The sequence below is a fragment of the Artibeus jamaicensis genome, unplaced genomic scaffold (genome assembly GCF_021234435.1).
Source record: "Artibeus jamaicensis isolate MK-2021 breed Jamaican fruit bat unplaced genomic scaffold, CSHL_Jam_final contig_659, whole genome shotgun sequence".
In the NCBI taxonomy this organism is placed as follows: domain Eukaryota; kingdom Metazoa; phylum Chordata; class Mammalia; order Chiroptera; family Phyllostomidae; genus Artibeus; species Artibeus jamaicensis.
Window position 1 is genome coordinate 558,242 of NW_026521916.1, and position 19,807 is coordinate 578,048.

Here is a 19,807-nt window from a genome sequence, read left to right on the forward strand (position 1 = left end):
GGAAACGAAGCAACATACCATCGAAGGAAAAGGCAGGAGAGGGGAGGCGAACGCAATGAGTTTAAGAGGAAAGGGAGAAGGACTAAAACAGGGAAAAAGAAAGGAGAGGAACAATGTATAGAAAGATAGAGCAGTGATAAAATTTAAAAAATATATAAGGTTACTAAACTAATGCACAAAAAAGTTACTAAAAAAAAGGAAAAAAAACCAAAAAATTAAAAAAAACCCAAAACACAAACAAGAAAACAGCAAAAAAAAAAAAAACCCAAATAAACAATAACAACAACAACAGAGAAACCCTTCCCTTGTTGGTTTCAAACTGTCCAGACTGGTTTTTCTCGTTGTAGCAGGATCTCCCTGTGTGCTGGGATGCCGGCGCACCAGCCAGGCTACCAGCTTGGGGTGTGGGCACCTGCGCACCCGCTGCGCGCACCAGCCTGGCTACCGGATTGGGGTGTGGGCGCCTGCGCACTTGCCTGGCACACTCCCGGGGCAGTTCGGGACTGCGCAACTAGCGCTTCCCGGTCCGCGCCGGCCCCGAGCACTTCCCGGTCCTAGTGGCGTCAGCCGAGAGTTCTCTGCGCCCACGCTCGCGCGGGAAACCGGCTGGCGCTTCTAGGTCCAGTAGCCCCGGCTCAAAGATCTCTGCGCCAGTGCGCGCCAGAGTCCGGCTATGCGCGCGAGCAGGAAACCGTCAGGGAGCGTCTTTATCCTGCGGCGCCTCTCTGAACTCTCTGCGCCCACGAGCTCGTCCTTCTGGGACTGGCGTATCCGGCAGCGGGCTTCCCAGTCCCCTGGTGGTGGCTCAGAGGCCTCCGCTTCCAACAGACCTTCTGGGACCTGGAGTAACAGGCAGGGCGCATCCCATTCGTGTGGCTAGTCCCCAAATGCCTCCACTTTCCCCCTGGCTCGCTGCAAGGCCTGATAGGGAGCAAGCCAATCTGCCTTGGCAGGAGAACACCTCAGTCCACTTTCAATAAAAAAAAACAAAACAAAACTTTCCAGACAGCCTGTCTCTCATTCCCGCTCAGTCCCCAACCAAACCTGTGAGGCTAATGCGTCTCTGGATTCTCCCAGGCTTGCAATCACAGAGTCTGCAGTTGAACCGGGCCCTGTGTCTTTGTACCCCCCCCCCCCAAAAATGCAAGCCGGCAAGCAGACAGGTCTCTGCCCGGTGTTGTCCAGTTTTGCTTATACAGGAAGCAGGGGAGCTGCTGGCCCACGCTGGTGGCCACTGGAGCCACTGGGTGCCCAAGCTCCTGTGGTAGACCTCTCTGGTGTTAGTCTCAGATGGATGGTTCTGGACCCCGTCTGTAGATGCAGCACCCGGGCCACCTGGCCTGGGGCGCCAGCCCCTGCCGCTGCTTTGTCTTTAAACTGGTCCCCAAGGCCCCACTGACCTGCCGCTTTCTGGTGTTTCAGCGTCCAACAGAGTCTCTGTTCTTTCAATTTCACAAATGCTGGATAACTGATGGATTAGTGCGCTGCTTTTCTATAGATCTGCCAGGATTTTCACCCACAAGTGCGGGAGCTAGAATCCGCTCCCTCTTACTCCGACGCCATCTTGCTCTCTCCTCCTCCATGCTGATTTTGAATGACATAGCTGTATCAGTGTTTTGGTATATTTTTAAAATCCACATTTCATCTGCATGTTATAGCCATAGATTATGACTCAGTTCATAAATAAATATGAGCAAGAAACAAATATCTGAGATCATGCATCTTACTAGTAAAGTGAAAAGGAAGAACTTAGGCAACTACTGCTTATCTGTGGTAGTGGTGATTTTGGTATTTTTAATTCACCCTTACATATCATATCAGTGGAACAAAACTCAATAAACAACTTTTTATTAAACTGATGAGGTAAAGTGTTTTTTTAAATCCTAATCTGATGATATAATTTTTATTGATTTTAGGGAGAGTGGAAGAGAGAGAAACATCGATGTGAGAGAGAAACATAGGCTGCTTGCCATATGCACCCTGCCCAGGGATTGAACCTGCCTAGATATGTGCCCTCATGGAATGAAACCTGCAACTTTTTGGTGCACAGGACAATAATCCAACCAAGTGAGTCACACAGCCAGGGTGAGGTAAAGCATTATTAAAGCTAAAATTTAACTAATATAATGGAAATAAAAACAGTTATTCTTTTTTAATTTACTAACTGGTTGTTAACAAATCAAAATCCTGTGTCCACATGGGCAGTAACTATATGTTCAATTTCTTAGATTTCAAGGCTTAGGAAAACTTTAAAAATAGGCCCAGTCAGTGGTGTGTAATCCCTTGAGTGTGCTTTGACAGTAGTAAAAATCTCTTAAATCAAATTTCATGAACCCAGTTAGGTAGTAGACTTTTTAAGATCTTTACCTCTCAGAATCTTGTGGTGAAGGAAGATATGTTTTTAGAATTCAGAAGCTAGGTTCCATGAAGACTCCATTCCATCTAGATCTTTTTGTCTCATGAGAGAAAAAGAAAGCCATTAATCTGTTTAAAACACCATTTATGGGGTCCCTTCATCATTAGTCAAATGTAATTTTTAATACAATCAGTGTCAGTAATCTTGAGTATTATCCCGGTTAAAACCAGGAACTACTTAATTGCTATACAGTTGCAGGCTGAGTAGAATAAGGGAAACTTATGAAATGCAAGTAATTTGATAAATCTCATGATTTTAAAGTGGTAATATGATGCAGTGTACCCTATAATCAAATACAATAATATTTTTATAGTAAAATATAGTCACACTAAGTGAGGTAAAAACAGACTATGTAGCCTCAGCTTTTGTCACCAGATACTACAACTTGTAGTTGAAAGTGAAATTGAAAAATTTCAAGTGTAGTTGAAAGTGAAAAACTTTCAATTTCAAAGATTTTGTGAATTCATAATTGTGGATAAGGGAATGTGACACCGTAGACTTTAGCCCATTCAGGTAGTTAAAATAATTATTCCTATCTTAAATCAAAGCTCATAATCCTAATGATTATGAACAAAGTTATAATTTGGAAATGGCCAGATTTCTATTAGTGGACCTTACTGAATTCATGTACAAGGGACAAAGGAAAGAATACACAGAAGGGAAATGAAGTCCTCAAAATAAAAAGCTTCTGCACAGCTAAAGAAAACATCAGCAAAATGAAAAGAAAACCAACCATATAGGAAAATGTATTTACAAATGATATCTTAGACAAGGGTTTGATCTCCAAAATATATAAAGAACTCACATGACTCCACTCCAGGAAGACAAACAATCCAATGAAAAAATGGGCAAAGGACCTGACCAGACATGTCTCCAAGGAGGACATACAGAGGGCCCAGAGATATATGAAAGGATGCTTAGCATCACTAGCCATCTGCAAGATGCAAATTAAAACCACGATGAGATACCAATTCACACCAGTCAGAATGGCCATCATAACCAAATTATCAAACAAAAAGTTATGGCAAGGTTGTGGAGAAAAGGGAACCCCAGTACACTATTGGTGGGAATGCAGACTGGCACAGCCACTATGGAAAACAGTATGGGATTTTCTCAGAAAACTAAAAATGGAAGAACTGCCTTTTGACCCAGCAGTTCCACTACTGGGATTATACCCTGAGAATCCTGAAACACCAATCCAAAAGAACCTATGCACCACAATTTTCATAGCAGCACAATTTACAATAGCCAAGTGCTGGAAGCAACCTAAGTGCCCATCAGTAGATAAATGGATCAAAAAACTATGGTACATTTACACAGTAGAATACTATGCAGCAGAAAGAAAGAAGGAGCTCCTACCCTTTGCAACAGCATGGATGAAATTGAAGAGCATTATGCTAAGTGAAATAAGCCAGGCAGTGAAAGAGAAATACCATATGATCTCCCCTATAAGTGGAACTTTATCAACAAAACAAATAAGCAAGCAAAATATAACCAGAGACATTGAAATAAAGAACAATCTGACAGTAACCAGAACAGAGGTGGGAGGGAATAATGTGGGAAAAAAAGAGAAAGGTTTGTCAGGAACATGTATAAAGGACATATGGACAAAGCCAAAGGGGGGAGGATCAAGGATGGGAAGTGGGGATGGCTAGGTGGGAGGAATGGTAAGGGCAAAATGGAAACAATTGTACTTAAACAACAATAAAAAATGTAGAGAAAGAAATAGAACATACTTCTCCCTCCATGACAACCATCTCTCTAATACACACACATATTGCAGTGTAGTTATGGGAAAAAAATCACATTGAGACCATACTGCTTAAAATTTCAGCATTGCATGGGTTTATGATGAAAAAGGGGAACTGGAATAGCTACAGCAATAGAAATGCAGCTGGTAAAGACTCTTGAACTATGAACCTTGAACAATTATAGAGAGATGGAAACTTTCTGTAAGAGATATCATTAAAGCTTCCATACAACAAAGACCACTTACTGTTATGAAACATGAATCATTACTGGAACAAAAAGAGAGCACTAAGAAGGGGAGTAGACCAAGCCAATACATCATCGTGGAATAGTTTTATCAGAGAACAGGTGATTAACCAAACCAAAGGAGCTAGGTGACTACCCAGCAGAGGAAAGGACAGAATGCAGTGATAGCTAAGGTATCAGAAGGATAAAGCAGGGGCTGGAAAGACCTGAGGCATGAGGGAAGCTGCCAGCTTAAGTGGGGTCCAAAGTCAGGAGCTGAATTTCACATCATACTACAGCTATTCTTGGGCACCCTGACATTTGATACTTTGAATCTAATTATTCAGCTACTTACAGCAAAAGTTTACTAAAATGAAAAAAAAATTAAAGCAATTTAATACAGGGTCTTGATGGATATGAAGAATAAGATGTACATGGGATTACAAAAGCCAATGAATAAAATTCAGTAAGAATTATGCTCCTCCCACCCCCAAAAAGTAAGTCAGCAAATAATTCAGGTCTAGGATGACAAAGGAAGAGGAGTTCAACAGGATCAAATCATGAATAATTTCCTTGGCTGTATCTAGCCAAGGGTTTTTATAATTTCTCAGTGTGGGGGGCGTGGGAATTAATGTTAATAACAATGTACACAGGTGGTTTATTTTAATATTTAGTTATTCTTAACGAATCTACTTGTCATATATCGTTTTGCATTAAAAGAACACTTTGGGCATTTTTATAAGTTAGACTTGGGGACTGAATAGCTCTCAAATGACAATACCATAAAAATCCTGGTGCTCATAGCAGGTGGTACAGAGAAGTAGCATTCATACAAAAATATGCTTTTACAAGGCTTATTTCTGTCCAGCTGGGTAAACACTTTACAGGGCTACACACTGGAAAGCAGGGCACCATTATTGTTCTAGTAAGGGTGACTAGTAAAAGAGAGACAGTTCTCACATAGCCAGATTTCCAGTGTGATTATTCACTTCAACATTGGACCATTGAAAGAAGTATTACATAATATATATGACACAAATATGTATATTTACAATCAGTAGACTATCATCCAATGGTAAATCTAACTTTCAGATTTTCTTACTGATAAAAGTAAACACTAACTTACTCTTTTCTTGTGCATTATTCTCTTATTACATTCATTTTTCCTCAGAGTAGTAAAAGTAATATAAACTCATTACTACCCATTTGGATAATAAAAAATGTATAATAAAAATACACTAACCACTTGTAGTTCCACTCCTCTGGATCTTTTTCAATGTCCTTCCGTGTAATTCTTTTTATTTGTTTGTTTGTTTGTTTATTCTTTTGTAAGTATTTTTATTGATTATGCTATTACAGTTTCCCCAATTTTCCCCCTTACCCCCCTCCACCCTGTACCTCCAACCCTTCAGCATTCCCCTCCCTTAGTTCATGCCCATGGGTTGTACTCAGAAGTTCTTTGAGTTCTCTGTTTCTTATACCATTTTTATCTCTCCCCATCTATTTTATGCCTATTTATTATGCTTCTTTTTCCCTGTACCTTTTTCCCCATTCCTCTCTTCCCCCTCCCCACTGAAATCCCTCCATGTGATGTCCATTTCTCTGATTCTATTCCTGTTCTAGTTGTTTGCTTAGTTTTTGTTTTTGTTTTAAATTTAATTATTGTTCAAGTACAGTTTTCTGTCTTTTACTCCCATCCCAGCCCATCCCCTCAGTGCTCCCCACCTCCCTCCCATTTCCACCCCCCATAGTTTTTGTCCATATGTCCTTTTTACTTGTTCCTGTAAATTCTTCCCCTTTTCCTCTGAAATTCCCTCTCCTCTCCCCTTTGGTCCCTAGGTTCATTTGTTGATAGTTTTGAGTTTGTTGTCATTTTATTGTCTTTATTTCTTTTCACGTTTTTATCTTTTTCTTAGATAAGTCCCTTTAACATTTCAGATAATAATGACTCAGTGATGATGAACCCCTTTAACTTTGCCTTATCTGGGAAGCACTTTATCTGCCCTTCCATTCCAAATGGTAGCTTTTCTGGATAGAGCAATCTTGGATATAGGTCTTTGTTTTTCATGACTTCGAATACTTCTTTCCAGCCCCTTCTTGCCTGTAAGGTTTCTTTTGAGAAATCAGCTGATAGCTTTATGAGCACTCCTTTTAGGTAACTCTCACCCTTCCTCTTGCTGCTTTTAGGATTCTCTGTCTTTAACCTTAGGTAACTTAATGATAATGTGACTTGGTGTGTTCCTCTTTGGCTCCAACTTCTTTGGGACTCTCTGGGCTTCCTGGACTTTCTAGAAGTCTATTTTCTTCACCAGATTGGGGATATTTTTCTTCATCATTTGTTCAAATAAGTTTTCAATTTCTTGTTGTTGTTCTTCTCCTTCTGGAACCCATATAATTTGGATATTGGAACATTTCAGGTTGTCCCAGAGGTTCCTAAGTCTCTCTGCACTTTTTTGAATTTTTGTTTCTTCATTCTGTTTTAATTGGATGTTTAATTCTTCCTTTTGTTCCAAATCATTGATTTGAGTCCTGGTTTCCTTCCTGTCACTGTCGATTCCTTGAATATTTTGCTTTATTTCATTTTGGGTATATTTCATTTGTTCTTTCATTTTTTGACCAAGCTCAATAAGTTCTGCGAGTATTTTGATTACCAGGGCTTTAAACTCTCCATCAGATAGGTTGGCTATCTTCTCATCCCTTAGCTCTCTTTCTGAAGTTTTGCATTATTCTTTCATTTGGGCCATATTTCTTTGTCTTGGAGCAGCGGTCTGGTTGTTCTGGTTGACTTTTTCTTTAATTTCTTGGTTGTCGGAGTTCCATGCAGTTTGATTTTCTGGCACTTCTGGTTGTTTATTGATTTTATACTGGTTGTTATTCTCCTTTTGCCTGTTCAAGGAAATGAAGGGTCTCTACCTATGCCTCTACCTTGGCCGTAACTCCCCTGGGAATCAGCACCAGAAGGGCCAATTTGCTTGTGTGTAGCAGAGAAAGTGACTGAAAGCCGGCAGAGAGCTGGGCAGCCTGCACTTTTCCCTCTCAGGCCCCTCCCTTGTAATTCTTTATGTGTTGGCAGACTTTTAGGATAAAGGGTGCCAAGTCAATGACACCCTTATATAACTGAATAAGTATACTTGTATATAATAGCAATCACAAAAATAATCAGACAAAAATGATTACATAATTAACATAATTGCACCATACTTTGATAAGGGCAGAGATTTCGCAAGAGACTTTAGAAAACTGTTTTCCTGTCTAGTTCTAAATTATTTGTTAAATCACAAATAGCACAAGTACAACTGACTTTAAGTGAAATAATCAGATTGCTTACTTGCTTCCTAATCATTTACTTAGGTCATCTGTGCTGAAGGAATGGGAGTACATGGGAGTGAATGTTAAAAAAGAGGGGCAACTTTGCAACACCAAACACTTGGAAGCAGGAAAAGACACCCAGTGGGAAAAAATGAAGATATAAGATTCCTGGCAGATGAAAGAGAATAATATCAGAAGGAGAGGTGGAGAATACAATAGATAGGGTTGCAATAAATAGGGTGATCAGATAATTGACAGTTAATTACAGAACATTTGAAAGAGTTAAACAGCTCTATTAATAATTACATGGGTCAACAACCTGGATTATATAGTGAAAGTCAGGAAATATGATAATTTTAGATTAACTTTTACATAATAACCCTATAGCCCCAGAGACAGCTAATGGTTTGCTACCTTTGCCATATATAAGTTCTTGATATTATCATCCTTAATTTTTGATTCAACATCATTTACCTCTAATCAATTTCACTAACAAAAGGAAATGTCAGGTGGGTGCTATTTATCCACACTGAGGGTTCTTTAAAGAGATGGTGTATGTAGGAGTTAGTGTAAAAGAGCCAAGATTAGGTTTCAGTCATCATGAGTTAGAGTCACTCTATTTTAGGGTGCAGACTTCACTCTCAGAACTGCTAGTGAAGATCTATGTTATTGGCTTTCTTTTTTATGGAATTTTAAGCAAAAACACGGCATGCTGGACTCTTCTTGGTCTCTTTGCAGTGACTGTTGTAATATATTCAATGTCATCATAAGTCTTTAAAATGTAATTTTCACTAACAGATATCTCAAATTCAAATCAATTTGCTGTGTCCATTGTACATATTTGGAAAATCAACACATCAAACCTCAGTTTGTAAACCATAATTTAAGGGATACTTATAATAGGAACATGGCTAAAAATAGCTGCTTGGGCCAGCTTTCACTACGGGAATTTGAGGAAAAGGAGCTGAACTTACTGTGCACTGAGAGATGCAACCCTTTAGGTTTGGGACTCTGAGCCAAGCTGGAAACTAGTTTTTTTTTTTTTTTTTTCAAAAGAACCCCAAAGATGCCTCTGTCATTCTGAGACTTCTTGGGCCAGCATGTGGCATTTGGTCTCATCAGAATGCCAAATCTACTTATTATGTTTTTTCCCCCACAGTGGTCATTATCTAAATAGGACTCAAAATAGCTGGACTTTTCACCTCAAACTGTTGCCAAATGACCAAATATATGATATAAAGGGATGGAAACTTGAAAGAGTATAGGCAGTTTTTGGAGACTTTTTGCTCCAGTGCTTCGTCACTGGCAACAAACTGGGATAGGGTTGCATATCACATTATAGAGAGGTCATTTGGTCACCTGTTTTTTAAAAATGACTGTGTGGTAGGATTTCTCAAACTGCAGACTCTAGTGTCTGTGAGCTCTCAGAATTTTTAATTTTTCTATTTTATTTTATTTTTATTTTTTTAACATTTTCCCATTCTTTTTTAAAATCTAATTGTTGTTCAAGTACAGTTTTCTGTCTTTTACTCCCATCCCAGGCCCCCCCCACCCCCACCATTGCTTTCTCGGGTTTTAGTGTGTGTATCTTTCATTCTTTTTTTTAAAATTTTTATTTAGTTATTTTTCAAGTACAGTTTTTTGTCTATTTCTCCCATCCCAGCCTCCCCCACCCCTTGCTCCTCACCTCCCTCCCATTTCCACCCCCCTTAGTTCTCGTCCCTGTGTCCTTCCTATTTGTTCCTCCAAATCCCACCCCCTTTTTCCCCTTAACTTCTCTTCCTTCTCCCCTCTGGTCACTATAACCCTTGTTCTCTATTTCAGTGTCTTTGTTTTTTTTTCTGCTTGCTTGTTTGTTTCGTTGTTTAGCTTCCTGTTAAAGGTGAGATCATATGGTATTTGTCTTTCAGCACCTGGCCTATTTCACTCAGCATAATGCTTTCCAGTTCCACCCATGTTGTTGCAAAAGGTAGTAGCTCCTTCTTTCTCTCTGCTGCATAGAATTCCATTGTGTATATGTACCACAATTTTTGGATCCATTCATTTACTGATGGGCACCTAGGTTGCTTCCAACTCTTGGCTATTGTAAATTGTGCTGCTATGAACATTGTGGTGCATAGGTTCTTTGAAATTGATGTTTTAGGATTCTTAGGATATAATCCTAGCAGTGGAATTGCTGGGTCAAAAGGCAGGTCGATTTTTATTTTTCTGAGAAAATTCCATACTGTTTTCCATAATGGTTGTACTAGTCTGCAATCCCACCAACAGTGAACTAAGGACCCCTTTTCCCCACACCCTCTCCAACATTTGTTGTTTGTTGCTTTGTTTATGATAGCCATTATGACCGGTGTAAAGTGGTATCTCATTGTGGTTTTAATTTGCATCTCTCTGATAGCTTACAATATTGAGAATCTCTTCATGTGTCTCTGAATGTTCTGTATGTCCTCCTTGGAGAAGTGTTTGTTCAAGTCCTTTTCCCATTTTTTAATTGGGTTGGGTGTCTTCTTAGAGTGGAGTCGTGTAAGTTCTTTGAATATTTTGGAGATTAAACCTTTGTCTGAGGTATCATTGGCAAATATGTTTTTCCATACAGTTGGTTGTCTTGCTAATTTAATACGGTTTTCTTTAGCCACGCAGAAGCTTTTTATTTTGATGAGATCCCATTTGTTTATTCTTTCCTTTACATTCCTTGCTCTAGGGGACATATCAGTAAAAAAGTTGCTGCGTGAAATATCTGAGATTTTCTTGCTGATGTTTTCCTCTAGGACTTTAATGGTGACACGGCTTACATTTAAGTGTTTTTTTGTTTGTTTGTTTTTAATTTTTTTATTGATTATGCTGTTACAGTTGTTCTATTCCCCACTTCATTCCCCTCCACCCTACCCCCCCATCCCCACCATTACCCCCCCTTTAGTTTATGACCTTGTGTCTCAAGTCCTTTAGATTGTATATTTCCCATGCTATTCTTGCCCCCCCCATCTATTTTCTATCTACTGTCTATGCTACTTATTTTCTGTACCTTTTCCCCCCTTCTCCTCCTCCCACTCCCCTATTGCTAACCCTCCTTGAGATCTTCATTTCTATGTTTCCACTCCTGATCTAGCTGTCCTTTTAGTTTGCTTTTGTTTTAGGTGTGATTGTTAATAACTGTGAGTTTGTTGTCCTTTCACTGTTCATGTTTCTTTAACTTCTTTTTCTTAGATAAGTGCCTTTAACATTTCATATAATAAGGGCTTGGTGATGATGAACTCCTTGAATTTGATCTTATCTGAGAAGCACCTTATCTGCCCTTCCATTCTAAATGAAAGTTTTGCTGGATAGAGCAATCTTGGTTGTAGGTCTTTGGATTTCATGACTTGGAATACCTCTTTCCAGCCCCTTCTTGCCTGTAAGGTCTCTTTTGAGAAATCCACTGACAGTCTGATGAGGACTCCTTTGTAGGTGACTGTCCCCTTACCTCTTGCTGCTTCTAGGATTCTCTCCTTCATTTTAATTTTGGCTAATGTAATGATGATGTGCCTTGGTGTGTTCCTTCTTGGGTCCAAATTCTTTGGGACTCTCTGAGCTTCCTAGATTTCCTGGAAGTCTATTTCCTTTGCCAGATTGGGGAAATTCTCCTTTATTATTTGTTCAAATAAGTTTTCCACTGGTGGCTGTGCCTTTCCCCCTTCTGGTACCCCTATAATTCGGATGTTGGAGCGTTTAAAGATGTCCTGGAGGTTCCTAAGACTCTCCTCATTTCTTTGAATTCTTGCTTCTTGACTCTTTTCTGTTTGGCCATTATTTGCTTTCTTCTGGTCCACTCCATTGATTTGAGTCCCAGTTTCCTTTTCATTGCTATTGGTGTCCTGTGCAATTCCATTCATTTCAATTAGTTTCGCCTTCATATATTTGTCTAATTTGTGGCTATAATCAACCAGTTCTGTGAGGATCCTGATGACCAGTGTTTTAAACTGTGCATCTGAGAGTTTTGCTATTTCTTCATCGCTTAGATCTATGGGCTCTGGGCCTTTGAGATCTTGCGACATTTTTGGTCTGTTCTGGCCCTTTAAGTGTGAGAAGCGGTGCCTTGGACTCCCAGGTCGCTGGGTTGTGATGCTGTATGTGGGGGCGTGGTCAGAGCGGGGAACTGGCGGCACCCTCTGCTGTTTCTGACAGCTGGGTGAGGAGCAGTACCTTAGGTGGTTCACCTGGGCTGGGCCACTCAGAGTCGCTGTGTATGACGCTGTATGTGGAGGTGGGGTGAGAGCGGGGAAATGGCGGAGCCCTCCACTGCCGCTTGCTGAGGGAACCCTCCTGCCCCGGTCCAACCGCCCACTCCATCGCCTGTCCGCCCGCGCACAAGTGCGCGACCACAGTCAACACGCAGCACCGCTCCCCCGCTGTCTCCCCCGCGGTTGCTCGCCTGATGGCTCCCTCGGTCGCTCACTAGGTCCAACCCTGCGCCTGGATTCCGCGCGTCTGGATTCCGTGCCTGAGTCTCGCTGACCAAGACCTCCTGTGCAATCCCGCTTCACCAGCCGGTGGTTTCGCCCCTTACCGGTCAGGCTGAAGAATTTGTTGTTAACGGACTTCCGAAAAGTTCAATTTTCCGTGTTCTGGCTGTGTTTTCTGTTGCTAATATTTATTTGTCTCTAAACTTGGTTGTGTGAGAAGGCACGGCACATCCACCTATGCCTCCATCTTGGCGGAAGTCACATGTAAGTGTTTTATCCACCTTGAATTGGTTTTGGTGTATGGTGTAAGTCTGTGCTCAAGTTTCATTTCTTTGCACGTAGCTGTCCAGTTCTCCCAACACCATTTGTTGAAGAGGCTATCTTTACACCATTTTATGTTACTGCCCCCTTTGTCAAATATTAATTGACTGTAGAGAGTTGGGTTGATTTTTGGGCTCTGTGTTCTGTTCCATTGGTCTATGTGCCTGTTTTTATGCCAGTTCCAGGCTGTTTTGATTACAGTGGCCTTGTAATAAAGTTTGATATCAGGTATTGTGATCCCTCCTACTTTGTTCTTCTTTCTCAAAAGAGCAGCTGCTATTCGGACTTGTTGATGGTTCCATGTAAATTTTTGAAGTGTTTGTTCTATGTCTGTGAAATATAATATTGGTATTTTAATAGGTATTGCATTGAATCTGTAAATTGCTTTTGGTAGTATGGACATTTTGATGCTGTTAATTCTTCCAATCCATGAACAAGGTATATGTTTCCATTTGTTTGTGTCTTCCTTGATTTCTTTCTTCAGGGCTGTGTAGTTTTCTGCATACAGGTCTTTTACCTCCTTGGTTAGGTTTTATCCCAGATATTTTATTTTTCTTTTTGCTATATCAAATGGGATTTTTTCCTTGATTTCTGCTTCTGCTGATTCATTGTTAGTATACAAAAATGCCTTTGACTTCTGGATATTGACTTTGTAACCAGCTGTTTTGCCAAATTCATTAATTAGTTCGACCAGTTTTTTGGTAGAGTCTATAGGATTTTCCATGTAGATTATCATGTCATCTGCAAACAGTGACATTTTTGCTTCCTCCTTTCCTATTTGGGTGCCTTTTATTTCCTTTTCCTGCCTGATTGCTGTGGCTAAAACTTCCAATACTATATTGAATAGAAGTGGTGAAAGTGGACAACCTTGTCTTGTTACTGATCTTAGTGGAAAAGCTTTTAGTTTTTGCCCATTGAGTATGATATTGGCTGTAGGTCTCTCATATATGGCCTTTATTATATTGAGGAATGCTCCCTGTATTCCCACTTTGCTGAGTGTTTTTATCATACATGGGTGTTGTACCTTATCAAAAGCTTTTTCTGCATGTATTGATATGGTCATGTGATTTTTGTTTTTGCTTTTGTTTATGTGATATATTACATTTGCTGATTTGCGAATATTGAACCATCCTTGCATCCCTGGGATGAATCCCACTTGGTCATGGTGTATGATCTTTTTGATATATTGTTGGATGAGATTTGCCAATCTTTTGTTGAGGATTTTAGCATCTATGTTCATCAGTGATATTGGCCTGAAGTTTTCTTTCTTTGTTGTATCTCTATCTGGTTTTGGAATTAAGATGATGCTGGCTTCATAGAAAGAATTTGGGAGTTTTCTATCTTTCTGGATTTTTTGCAATAGTCTGTGGAGAATAGGGGTTAGCTCTTCCTTAAATGCTTTGTAGAATTCTCCTGTGAAACCATCTGGTCCAGGGCTTTTGTGTGATGGGAGTTTTTTTATTACTGCTTCAATTTCTTTTGCTGTTATTGGTGTGTTTAGATTTTCTGCTTCTTTTTCACTGAGTTTTGGAAGATTGTATTTTTCTAGAGATGTGTCCATTTCCCCTAGGTTTTCAAATTTCTTGGCATACATTTCTTCATAGGAATTTCTTACAATCCCTTCTATGTCTTTTTTAATCTTTAGAGCTTTTTATTTATTTTTTATTTTATTTTATTATTTTAAATTTGTTTAGTTATTTTTCAAGTACAGTTTTTTTTTGTCAATTTCTCCCATCCCATCCCCCCCCCCCCCGAATCCCTTCTATTTCTGTGGTATCAGTTGTAATCTCTCCTCTTTCATTTCTGATTGTGTTTACTAGTGTCCTCTCTCTTCTTGATGAGCCTGCTTAAAGGCTGGTCTATTTTTTTTTTTATCTTTTCAAAGAACCAACTCCTGGATTCATTGATCTTTAGAATTGTGCTTTTAGTCTCTATGTCATTTAATTCTGCTCTAATCTTGGTTATTTCCTTCCTTCTGCTTGCTCTGGGCTGTCTTTGTTGTTGTTCCTCGAGTTCTTGCAGGCTTAGGGTTAGGTTGTTTGTTTGAAATGTTTCTGTCTTCTTTAGGTAGGCCTGTATTGCTATAAACTTCCCTCTCAGGACTGCCTTCACTGTGTCCCATAAGTTTTCGGTTGTTGTGAGATCATTTTCATTTGTTTCCAGAAACGTTTTGATTTCTTCCCTAATTTCATTCTTGACCCATTTGTTGTTTATAGCATACCATTCAGTCTTCGTGATTTTGGGTGCTTTGGGTTTTTTCTTTGGGGTTGGTTTCCAATTTCTGTCCCTTGTGGTCAGAGAAGACGATTGGTATGATTTCAGTTTTCTTGAATTTTTTGAGGCTCGTTTTGTGTCCTATCATGTGGTCTGTCTTTGAAAATGTTCCATGTGCATTTGAAAAGAATGTGTATTTAGCTTCTTTGGGATGAAGGGCTCTATATATATCAGTTAAGTCCATTTCATCTAGGGTGTTGTTTAATGCCACAATATCTTGGTCGATCATTTGTTTGGAAGATCTGTCCATTTTTGATAGTAGGGTGTTCAAATCCCCTACTATGATTGTGTTGCTGTCAATATCTTTCTTGAAGTCCTCTAAGATTTTCTTGATATATTTGGGTGCCCCTATGTTTGGTGCAGATATGTTTACAATGTTAATGTCTTCTTGGTGGTTTCTTCCCTTGAGTATAATGAAATGACCTTCTGGGTCTCTCTTTATAGCCTTTTTTTTGAAGTCTATTTTGTCTGATATGAGAATTGCTACCCCAGCTTTTTTTTCTCGTCCGTTTACTTGGAAAACTTGTTTCCAGCCTTTCACTTTTAGTCTGTGATGGTCTTTTGTCCTGAGGTGAGTCTCTTGTAGGCAGCATATGTGTGGGTCATGCTTTCTTATCCATTGAGCTACTCTGTGTCTTTTGATTGGAGGATTTAATCCATTTACATTTAAGGTTATTATTGATAGGTACTTATTCATTGCCATTTTTGTACCTGTGTTCCTCTCTGTCTCCCTCTTATCCTTCCTTCCCTTAAAGCAGTCCTTTTAGTATTTCTTGTAGAGCTGGTTTGGTGGAGGCATATTCTTTTAGACTTCTTTTGTCTTGGAAGCTCTTTATTTTGCCATCTATCTTGATTGAGAGCCTTGCTGGGTAAAGTAGCCTTGGTTGTAGGCCTCTGGTTCTCATTACTTGAAATATTTCTTGCCATTCTCTTCTTGCTTGATGTGTTTCCTTTGAGAAGTCAGTAGCTAACCTTATTGGGGCTCCCTTGTATGTTATTTCTTTTTTCTCCCTTGCTGCCTTTAAGATTCTCTCTTTGTCTTGGAATTTTGCCATTTTGATGGTGATGTATCTTGAAGTGGGCCTCCTTGCGTTCCTCTTGGTCGGGACTCTCTGTGATTCCTGGATTTGTGAGACTTTTTCTCTTATCAAATTAGGAAAATTTTCTCTCATTACTCGTTCAAATACGTTTTCTATCCCTTGTTCTTCTTCTTCTCCTTCTGGTATTCCTATTATTCGAATATTATTACATTTCATATTGTCTTGCATTTCTCTTAATCCCTCTGCATTCTTTCTGAGCCTCTTTTCATTTTCTTGCTCTTTCTGTGAGATGCTTTCTACCTTCTACTCCAACTCACTAATCCTATCCTCCGCTTCATCTATCCTACTTTGGAAACTTTCTACTGTGTTCTTCAATTCGGAAATTGTATTCTTCATTTCCTCTTTTCCCTTGCTGATAGTTTCCATTTCCTTTTTCATGTTGATGTAGTTTGCAGAGAGATCATTGTAGTTCCCCTGAAGTTTCTTATAGTTCACTGTGAGCTCTTTGAACTTCGTAATAACCAGTGCTTTGAATTCACTATCTGATCATTGATCAGCCTCTATTTCATCTAACATTCTTTCTGAACTTTCCGCTTTTTCTCTCATTTGGGGGTTGTTTCTTTGTCTTCGCATTGTTTGAGACTCTTCTTGTTACTCTCTGCTTCTAAAATTGATCTTTTCTGAAAGCCTTGTTTTATGGTGTGAATTTCTGTGTTATGATCCTTGTGAAGTTCAGTGGTGCATACTCCTTGAAGTTTCTTGATGTTCTTCGTCTCCACCTACTCTCACACTGGTCCTCGCGCTGATCCCTGCGTTGGTCGCCTACCACTGCTGAATGTCCCAGCTCTAGTAGCCGCCTCCTCAAGCACCCAGGCCCTTTACTATGGCAGTGGCACCTGGGCTGGGAATGTCCCGGCGTCCGTAGCTGGCTCCTCTGCCACCCAAGGCTCTCACAGGGGTTTGGAGTGTCCCAGCTCCCGTACCTGACTCCCCGGCATCTAGTCCTGTCTCTATGGCAGTGGCACAGAGGCTTAGAATATCCCAGTTCGGGTACCTGACTCCCCAGCGTCCAGACCTGTCGCTATGGGAGCGGCACAGGAGCTGAGAATGCCTCAGCTGCGTAGCTGATTCCTCTGCCTCCCAGGACCGTCACAGGGATTTGGAGTTTCCCGGTTCCCATACCTGACTCCCCAGCATCCAGTCCCTTCGTATGGCAGCGGCACAGGGGCTGAGAATGTCCTGGCTCTTCGTTGCTGACTCCTCAGCCGCCCAGGGCCGTTGCAGGGGATTGGAGTGTCCCGGCTCCCGTACCTGACTCCCCGGCGTCCAGTCCCGTCCCTATGGCAGTGGCACAGGGGCTGAGAAGGTCCTGGCTCCTGTAGCTGGCTCCCCGGTGCCCAGGCCCGTCTCTATGGCGGCGTAACAGGGGCCTCCGGTGTCCCAGCTCCTGCAACTGATCTTCTGTTGCCCAGGCCGGTAGCTATGGCATTGGCACAGGGACCGAGAATGTCCCACCTCCGGTTCCTGACACTTCTGTCACCCGGGACCGTCACAAGGGCTTGGAGTGTCCGGCTCCTGTACCTGACTCCCCGGCTCCCAGGCCTGTTGCTCCGGCGGCAACACAGGGGCCACGTGTGTCCCAGTTCCAGTAGCTGACCCTGGCGCTGTCTGGTGTTTCAGCATCGGTCACAGTCTCTGGTGTTTTACTTTCATAAATGCTGGGTAACCGATGGTTTATTGTGCTGTTTCTCTATAGATCTGCCAGGATTTTCACCCATGAGTACAGGAGCTAGCATCAGCTCCCTCTTACTCCGTCGACATCTTCCCAGCATCTCTGTATCTTTCATTCTGAGGTAGGTCTCTTGGAGATAGCATAATTGGGTCTTGTTTTTTTCATCTGTTTATTTACCCTATGTCTTTTGATTGCAGCATTTAAGCCATTTACATTTAAAATGATTATTGATACCTACACATTTATTGCCTTTTTATTTTTTGCTATTTTCTTCTCTCTTTTTTTCTTTCTTTTCTTCTTCTTCCCTCCTCCTCCTCCGTTTTCAAGGAAGCTTTTTAACATCTTTTGCAATACTGGTTTTGTGGTGACACACTCCTTTAGGTTTTTCTTGTCTGGGAAGTTCTTTATTTCTTCGTCAATTTTAAATCATATTCTTGCAGTGTAAATAGGCTTGATTGTAGGTCCTAGCTTTTTATTACCTTGAATATTTTATGCCAATTGCTTCTGGCCTGAAATGTTTCTGTTGAGAAATCAGAAGAGATTTATATGAGAACTGCCTTGTAGGTAACTACCTGCTTTTCTCTTGGGGCTTTTAAAATTCTCTCCTTGTTTTTAAGATTTACCATATTTAATGTGGTGTGTCTTGGTGTGGGTTTCTTAGGACCCATCTTGTTTGGGACTCTCTGCACTTCTTGGACTTGTGTGTCCTTTTTATTCACCAGATTAAGGAAGTTTTTAGTATTATTGCTTCAAATTGGCTCTTTATCCCTTGCTCACTGTCTTCTACTTTCTGGTATCCCCATTATACTGATATCGTTATGCTTCATGTTCTCTCAAAAGTCCCTTAAACTGTCCTCATTATAGAGTTGTTTTTTCTTTTTACTGCTGATAGGGTATCTTGTCTTCCAAATTGCTGATTTGATCCTCTGCTTCATCTAACCTGCTTTTCATTCTTTCCAGTGTATTATTTATTTTATATATTGCTTTCTTTATTTCTGACTGGTCATTTTTTATCCTATGTCTTTTTTCATGATGATGAGTATTGTTATTATCATTCCTTTGGCTCTATGTCTTATAAATTGCTTGCCTCATTTCATTTTATCTTTTCTTCTGGAGAATTCTCTTGTTCTTTCATTTGGGGTCTGTTTCTTGGTCCCCCCATTTTGGCTGACTCTTTGTGTTTGTTTCTATGTATTAAGTTGATCTGCAAAGACTCTCTTGGAGGCCCATGTCAGTCGATGCCTGTCACTTACCTCGGGGAACCTGTTTGGAGCTATCAGTGACCCACAACTTGTGGCTCCCTCTGTTGGTCCTGGGTATGTGCAGAAAGAACCAAGTTGCATACCAAGACTGTATTTATCAGTACCTGACCCAAGGGAGTGTCAGCTAAGGTCTCAAAGATTCAAGAGGTCCATCTCTGTTTACAGGTGTCTGTTAGGCGTAATCACTGAACCTGCCTCCAGATGTACTCCTTAGCAGCAGGGCTTAAGACCTACAGGTAGGAGCAAGAGAGATTTCTGTGGGTGGGGCTATTCCTTGCTCCCAGGCTGATGCCACATGGAGAGGGGTTTTCAGCCTGAAGTGACTGAGCAGAGGGATAATGGTGGCTGACCCTTGTGCTCTCTCCCCAGAGCCACCAAACATGAGACTCTCCTCACATGGCCGTAGCCTGCTCTGCAGTCCTACTGCCAGAATCCAGGGTAATTATCTACAAACAAAATTTTTTGTGTTGGCCCTTTAAGAGGCTGCCTGCATCTCTATCCATCTTTCCCTGGTGGACAGAAACCTCACTGCTTTTTCATAGCCAGCTGTTATTTGGATTCCTTTCTCTGTTCTGGTACTCCAGGCTGAGAAACCCAACCTGTGGTTCAGTCTCCACACTTCTCCAGGTAAACCATCCTTCCACAGCACTGAAACATCCTTCTGGAAATTCACCTGTCACAGTGGGTTCCTAGCCAGCCCTCTCACATCTCTGCATTTTCTACCAGTCTTGTTGTGGTAGTGTGATTTCTTCTGTAAGTCCTTGGTTATAAGGCTGCTTTCAAGCTAGGCTTCAGTTGGTCATTCAGGATGATTATTTTTTATAACTTAGTTGTAAATCCAGTTTGGTTCTGGGAGGAGGTTAGTGCATCTTCAACCTACTTTGCTGACATCCTTAAATGCAACATTTAAATAAGGTAGTTGACTCTTACTGCTTTGTGGAAAATATGCACCTCTTATAATTGGATTTCATCACCTCCTCACAGTTAGTAGTCATTAGGCCCTGAAGGTACTTTGATGTTGAGTAAGCTCTCCAACCCATATT

General features: G+C 40.8%; 1 protein-coding gene across 1 annotated transcript in view; it reads left to right on the top strand.

The window, feature by feature from the left end:
* Positions 1-19,807, top strand: part of CCDC7 (coiled-coil domain containing 7) — a 362,459-nt gene that overhangs the window by 5,483 nt on the left and 337,169 nt on the right. The window contains exons 2-3 of the mRNA XM_053670977.1: positions 1,917-2,067; positions 17,527-17,623. The gene's annotated coding sequence lies outside the window, so the exon portion shown is untranslated. The remainder of the gene's footprint in view (positions 1-1,916; positions 2,068-17,526; positions 17,624-19,807) is intronic.